The 7,845-nt window shown below is 50.3% G+C and overlaps 1 protein-coding gene and 1 pseudogene across 1 annotated transcript in view; one reads left to right on the forward strand and one right to left on the reverse strand.

Moving 5' to 3' along the window:
* The window catches only part of NFAM1 (NFAT activating protein with ITAM motif 1), a 171,150-nt gene that overhangs the window by 113,254 nt on the left and 50,051 nt on the right, over nucleotides 1-7,845 (reverse strand). The gene's annotated exons all lie outside the window — the stretch shown is intronic.
* On the forward strand, nucleotides 3,207-4,603 carry LOC101654689 (annotated as a pseudogene).

A 7,845-nucleotide genomic window follows, 5' to 3' on the forward strand; every position in this document is an offset into this window, starting at 1 on the left:
GGACTGTCCCGGCCCTCTTTGCAGAGCTGGTCCGCATGCACACGGACTCCCTGGGGCTTCCCCGCTCATCTTCCAGGGGCTGTGTTGACAATTTGATCCCAGCATTCTAAAAAGAGCACTGTGCCCCAGGCAGGCTTTCTTTTCTTTTCTTTTTAACTAGTTCGGCTAAACTACTGCTTAATTCAGAAGCATATTTCTGGCTTTTCCTTTCCGTGCGGCTGTGCAGACACTTGGCTTCTCCCCTTGAAGTCCAGCCCCAGCAGCAGCAGCATGGAGCACCGAGACAAAGACCTGGGACCCTGTGTCTCTCCTCTCTCTCTCTCTCTCTCTCCTCACTCTGCAGGTCACCAAGGAGGGTCCAGTGGGGGATCTGCCTCCTGCCTCACTAGTGTTTGCAGGACTAGATCCCGGGCGTCTCCAGCAGGAAGCTTCCAAAGAGAGCAATCGTTCCTTGTGCTTTTGGACGTTTCCGCTCCCCGACAAAAGCCGGGGCTGCTGTGGGGTGTCGGCAAACATTCCAGCCAGAAGGTCTTTGCTTTGGCCACAGAGAGCTTGCGTCACTTGCTCGAAGGCATCGCTAAACCAGCAGGGTCCTTCTGATCCCCGATCAGCAAACCGGCCCAATGCAGAACCAAGCGCTACTCTTGTTCAGGGGCAAAAAGCCCCGCAAAACAAACACTGCCATGGGGTCAATTCTGACTCATAGCAACCCTATGGAGAGGGGAGAGGGCCCTGTGGGCTTGAAACTCACTCTTTATGGGAGTAGACAGCCTCATCTTTCTCCCGCGGAGAGCCTGGTGGTTGTGAACTGCTGACCTTGTGGTTAGCAGCCCAACGTATAACCACGGCACCCCTAGTGCAAAGGCAGGGGACAGTTTGTCCCGTTGGACCCACTGAAGGGAAACCAACCAACCAGTTATGGCGGAGTGGACGCCGACCCACAGCAACCCCATGTGTGTCAGAGCGGAACTCCACGGCGGAGTGGACGCCGACCCACAGCAACCCCATGTGTGTCAGAGCGGAACTCCACGGCCTGGGGTTTTCCGTGGCCATGACCTCTCAGAGGAAATGATTCCATAGCATCTACAAGAATAAAATTCCTAGGAATAAGTCTCACCAGGGATATGAAGGACTTATAAATGAAAACTATTACACACTGGTGTGAGATTAAAGAAGACTGAAGTAATGGAAAGATGGCCCATGCTCATGGATTGGAAGACAATATGGTTAAGATTTCAATACTATCAAAGTGATCCATAGACTCAGTACAATCTGTTCAAAATTCCTACAGCCTTCTTAACATAAATGGGAAAAAAGATCAATCCTCAACTTTATATGGGAAGGCAAGAGGCCCCGAGTAGCTAATGCAATGTTGAAAGAGAGGGGGGGAAAATGAAGTAGGAGAATTCACACTTCATGAATTTAAGACATACTATACAATTACAGTAATCAAATTAGTCTGGTACTGGCATAACAATAAACAGAGGCCAATGGAATAGAATTGAGGATCCCAGAATAGGTCAAATGATTCTGGACAAGGGTGCTAAGTCCATTTGGTGGGGAAAAAAGAGTCTCTTCAATAAATAACTAAATTTAAAAAAACCTCACTACCATTGAGTTGATTCTGACTCATGGTGATTTTAAAAAATGGTGATGGGAAATTGGATTTACACGTGCAGAATAATGAAATAGGAAAAGAAGAAGAATGAAGTAGGATCCTTCCTCACACTGTCAACAAAAACAAATTCAAAATGGATTTAAGGACCTAAATATGCAAACGGAAACCATAAAGTTCTTAGAACAAGTAAGGGCAATACTGTCGAGCCGAACTTTAAACAATGACTTATCTAACATGGCAACAAAAGCACAAACAAGCAAAAAGACAGCCTAAATGAGTGTAACCTCATAGAAATTACAGATTGTCCCATAAGCAAAAGTGTTGAAGAAAGTTGATGGTGCCCGGCTACCAAAAGATATAGTGTCTGGGGTCTTAAGCAGCCATCTAGCTGAGAAGCAACAAAGCCCACATGGAAGGAGCACACCAGCCTGTGTGATCACGAGGTGTCGAAGGGATCAGGGATCAGGCATCAAAGAACAAAAAAATCAAATCATTGTGAGTGAGGGGGAGTGCAGATTGGGGACCCCATACCCATCTGTAGGCAACTGGACATCCCCTTACGGAAGGGTCATGGGGAGGAGACGAGCCAGTCAGGGTGCAGTGTAGCAATGATGAAACCTACAACTTTTCTTTAGTTCCTAAATGCTTCCTCCCCCACCCCCCACTATCATGACCCCAATCCTACCTCACAAATCTGGCTAGATTTGTGATAAGAACTGTACGAGCCCCCAATAAAATGACTAAATAAATTAAATAAATATAATTTTTTAAAATTAAAAAAACAAAGCGAAAAAACCTCTTCATCACAAGACAATACCAGTAGCCCGTTGACCATATGGTCCTGCTCAGCGGCTGCCATTGCCATCCGGGGCCTCCAGGCCTGGCAGAATGGGTGCTGATGGAGCTTCGGGGGGAGATTGATGGTCATTACACCCCGGGTTAGCTGGAAACCTCCGGGGAGAGCTACATCACACCAGTGGGGGAACCATCCTCCTGGAGAGGCCTTTTTATTTTTTAAATCATTTTATTGGGGGCTCGTACAACTCTTATCACAATCCATACATCCATCCACGGTGTCAAGCACATTTGTATATAGGTTGCCATCATCCTTTTCAAAACATTTCTTTCTACTTGAGCCCTTGGTATCAGCGCCTCGTTTTTTTTTCTCCCTCCCTCCCTTTCCCTTCCTCCCTCGTGAGTGTTTGATAATTTAAAAATTATTTTTTTTTTTCACATCTTGCACTGTCCGATGTCTCCCTTTACCCCCTTGTCTGTTGTCCATTCCCCCTGAGAGGGGGGTATAGATAGGTCATTGTGATCGGTTCCCTCTTTCTTCTCCCACCTTCCTCTTATCCTCCTGGTATGGCTACTCTCAATATTGGTCCCGAGGAGTTCATCTGTCCTGTATTCCCTGTGTTTCCAGCTCTTATCTCTACCCATGTACATGCAGATTTGTAAGGTGGAATTAGGGTCATGATAGTGGCACCTGGAGAGACCTTTTGCAGTCCTTGTCAAACACACACCTGGGGGCCCCGGGGGTACAGGGGCTCTTGTTCTGAGCACAGATCCCTGGCTGAGGGGAAATTGAAATCTCTTCCTCACTACGGCTGGCTTTCTTAGTGGGAATCTGGCCCCATTCCCAAGGAACCCATCTTCTTTTCCGACTCCATCAGGCTTGTGGGCTTCAAATCCAGCACCCTTCCCCGCCGGTGCTGGTGACTCAAGTACGGCTTCCTTTCTAAGAGGGATGAATCTCACTGGAGCAGGTGCAGTTTCTTTCCCACAGTCTGGTGGTCTCTTGGGTCCAGGTCCAAGTCCAGGCTCAGTTCTGAACTCCAGAGCAAGGATTCTTTCAGGCCCAGGATCTCTGTCTAATCCAAAGTTAGGTGGTCTCCCAGGCCCAGGTCCTATGTCCAACCCAAGGTCAGGTGGTCTCCTGGGAGCAGGCCCTGACTCAAGAAGTGGAGACCCCAGGGGCGCTGAACCTGAGCCCAACTTGAGAGTAGGTGTCCTTTTGACCTCTGGGAATGGTCCTCCCAATCCTAAGCCAGTTGGCGTTGGCCCAGGACCAAGTCCCGATTTGAGATCAGGTTTTTGGGGTACCCATCCCAGGTCAGGCATGTTTCAAGGTTAAGGTCTTGGGTACAAACCAAGAGCTGGTGGCCCAGAGCTGGGCCCTAATCTGTACACCAGAGCAGGTGGGAGCCTCTTGGGCACAGGACCTGGTCTTAAATTAGGAATGGCTGGGCCTCAAGGCCTCGATCTGGCCCCATTCTTAGCTCAGCAGGTCTTTCAGGAGAAAATTCAGCTTCTTTCTCACAAACTTCTCAAAACATGGGCACAAACCCTTCTTCCATGGCAAGAGTCCTTGGTTCTTGGGGAATTGGCTTTATTGTACCAGATTCATCCCCACTATCATGGGCTCCTGGCCCCTGGGGCCCTACTTCAGCTCATTTCTCAAAGTCAACTGGCCCTCTGTGGATAAATGCCAATCCCTTTCTGAGGGGGACAGGTTCAGGGGGACTGAACCCAATGGCCTTCTCTCAGTCTTCTGGCTCATTGGCTTCACACCCCTCTACCTTTCAAAGGTCTGCTGGCCTCTAGCAATTTTCCCAAGACCCCCTAGGCCATTAGGCCCCAGCACATCTAATTTCCCAAGGGTCACTGGCCTGGCAGGTCCAAGTCCAGCTGCCTTTTTGAGGTGTGGTAGTCCATTAGGCCCGAGTGGTGTTGGTTTTTCCAGGTGAGCTGCTGCACCCTGGGTTTTTCTGCAGGCCCATGGGTGTCAACCCATCTCCTTTTGCAAAGTCAACTGGAAACATAGGTTTAAAGCCAGCGTCCTTTCAGGGATGAATGGCAATGTAGCCAAGGCTTTGGTTCCGTTTCTTAGAGTGGGGAGTCTCCCTGGCAAAAGACCCAGCTGCTTTCCCTAGGCCAGGGGGCCCAGTGGCAACGATGCATCCAAATGGAATGTTGCCTCCTTGAATACCAGTTTCCCTCCAGAACCGCCTGGGTGCCCCGGCTCTGTGCCCGTAGGTGAAAGGATAGATCTGGACCTACGATCCGAAGTGCATAGCTGAGGCTTGAGTTCAAATGAGCCACAGTTTTCAAACTCTGCTTCTTTCTTGACTAAAGGTGGGAGCTGAGCTTCGGTGGGTGGGAACGCTCCTGGCTTTGAGAGAGACACTCTTCAGCCTTGCTGAAGCCTGCTGCATGTTTGTTCCACAGTGTTCTGGCCCTCCTTTCTCAATAGCTTCTTGAATTTTCCTTCTGGATTTTTCCTCAGGGATACATTGGCCTGCAGGTTCCAATTTATATGGAGTCCCCTGCCCACTACTGGAGAATTAGTGCAGTGCTCTCTGGAAACGTGGCCTTGATGAACAGACCATGCTTCTAAAGGAGTGACCTGGGCAGCTTGGACCTGGTCATCCTCTTCTGCCATCCCTTTCTCTGAGGCCTGGAATGCAAAACAGGGAGGTGGGTCACCCCTTTAAAGACCAACAAATGCCGCGCCTGCCCCTTGACTGGGCCTGATGCTCCTTCTTCCTGGGACTTAGAGGAGGCCAGAATTAGGTCTTACTGCTCATCCTTTTCCACGGACACTCCCGATCCAAGAACCTCAAGATTTCAACTGGTATGACTGGGACTATTGAAACTGGGGGCGGGGGGAGCACGCAGAGGAGAGAAAATGACTGTGCTTTTGTTCAGCCAGGTGTGAAAAGAGTGTTGGTGCCTTTCCTGCATTGCATCCCATCTTACCATTTATTCCATAACTGAATGAGAGAGCTGGAGGCAAAAGGAAGTCTTCATAAGACAAGTGAAAAGACCGTCTACCAACCCTGTGGCTGTCTGGAAGTTATATATAAAAAAATCTAAGAACCCAAAATGATGAAAACCTTTGACAGCTTAACAAACACACAACCCAGTCATTACCTAGGCAAGAATGGGAGTGGACGTTTCACCAAATAGACTATGCAAATGGCCACGGAGACCATGAAATGGTGGTCAGCATCATTAGCCATCAGAGGGACACACACAGAAACCACAAAGAGGTACGATGACACCCCCACTAGGACAGCTAAGTGAGGTTTTGTTTGTTTGTCTTGGAAAGAAAACAAACTCAGAAAATAACAATGGCTGATGAGGATATAAGGAGATCAGAACCCTTATCCCTTGCTGGTGGGAATGACATAAAAGAAAAATGAAACCAGGCCTCTGGACAGCAGTGCTGAGATCCCTCAAGAAACAAAAAACAGAAGCATCCAATGACCCAGAAGCTCAACACCTGGACATCTATCCAAAGACTTGAAGCCCAGACTCAAAAAGAGGCTCGTGCATCGATGTTCGCTGAAGTGCTATCCACAATAGCCACAGAGGGCAACCACCTAAAATACCCATCAGTGGACCGTGGAATACGACTCAGGCACAAGTGGAGTCTCCATACATGCTACAACATGGATGATATGAGGAAGAACACAGCGTTTGTCACACACGTTGGACATGCTATCGGGATCAGAAGAGGGCTTACGAGCCAGCCGTGAGCAGGTGATACAACCTGGCTTGCTGAAAGCCAGAGGACTTGAAGCACGTGCTGCTGGGCATCGGGGACTACAGGTGATGGCAACTCAGTGTGGACCAAATAAGGGTCCTCACCGATGGACCGATGGACGACATCATGATAAATGGAGACAATACAACATGGACGTTTTTCTTGAATCCACAACCCATGGAAGCCAAAGTCAAGAAACCGCATGACATACGGCACAGGGCCAGTCTGCAGCACACGCCCTTGTCCAAGCGTTGACAAACAAGGATGTCTCTTGGAGGATGAAGGGGCTTTGGGGCCCAACCGTGATGTTGTGATCTGCTCACACACCTGTGAAAGCTAGACATTGTGAAAAGAAACCCACAGCCCGGGTGCCCTGTGAGAATGCTGGGTGGCCATGACCGTGAGTTCCCCAGCCCAGTGGGGATGAGAGAGCGTCGTGGGAGGGGTGGCTGGGGTCAGAAATGGTAACAGGTGGGAGAGGGGCGGTATGTCTGACCTCCACTGCTTAGGTATCAACTGAGGTGAGACTTCTCCCCTCTTGTGAAGGTAGGTGAAGTCTGACATCACCGGCCAGTTTTACGCATCCAAATCTAGCATAGAGTGTAGCAGAGTCTGCCATCTCTCGGGTCCTAGTTGCGTCTCTTTCCCTTGAATGTACTCTCATTAGTCTTTTCAAAGCATGAGAAGGTTGTGCAAAAATAGCATCTTCGAGGGTCACACTGCGGGAGTCAGCCATCGCTTTGGCTCAGTTAGAGTGACGCTGGCCATGTCCTAGAATTCGGAACAGTCTTCCAAACTCTGTCTGGTTCATGTCAATGACTCTTGCTGGGCAGAGGGGGCGCCGCTCCTCCGTTTAAGAATGGCTTCCAAGTTGTCAGGTCTGTTCAGAAGCATCGCGACGCTAAGGACAGACAGCACAAGGAAACACTGCCTGGTCCTGGGGATCCTCACCATGTCCCCGGTCCCCAGATACTCCTGCGTACTCTTGCTTCCTGCCTCTGCTGAGTCTGCGCTTGGGCCTCCAATGTATGCCCTTATCCCTCACCGTCTGAGTCTAAGCTGCACACATTCCCCCGAGGGCCACTCAGGGGTCCCTTCTGCCGAGGCATAGACTGATTCTAACCCATCCTCTGGGCCCTCAGAGGATTCCGAATGTCTCCGTTTCCCACCACCCCAGAGCCTGTCTGCCAAAAGCCAATGTCCCCTTCTGATCCCTGCCCCATCATGGAGCAGACATGCCACTAGGGCACCCCCACCCCCTGTCTAAGGTCAAACCCTCCCGTGCAGAATCAACAGGAAGGACAAGCGCCCTGAGCTTTAACCTTACTGGGCATTTAACGGCCGTCCTCCACCCTGCTCCTTTATTGCCCCACCAGAGGGGAAGCCAGCGATGACTGCCCTCCGCTGTGGTGCTCAAGCCCCTGGCTCGTGGAGACCCCCAATACCTTGGCTGATTTTCAGGTGGGACCCGTCCCTGGGAAAGGAGCAGGTCAGGGCAAAGAAAACGGAAGGCCCTCTGCTGGGTGGATCTCCACCGGGGTTGCAACGACGCGCTGGGACATAACGGCGGTCTGGAGGACGGACGGAGACAGACGGACGGACGGGCAGGCCGGGAAGCAGCAGGAGTTTGCTCTGCTTTATTGAGAGAGGGTTGAGCAACAAAGCCCACATGGAAGAA

Source organism: Echinops telfairi, unplaced genomic scaffold (assembly GCF_000313985.2).
Source record: "Echinops telfairi isolate 266 unplaced genomic scaffold, ASM31398v2 ScPeMD7_2;HRSCAF=8, whole genome shotgun sequence".
Taxonomy (NCBI): Eukaryota; Metazoa; Chordata; class Mammalia; order Afrosoricida; family Tenrecidae; genus Echinops; species Echinops telfairi.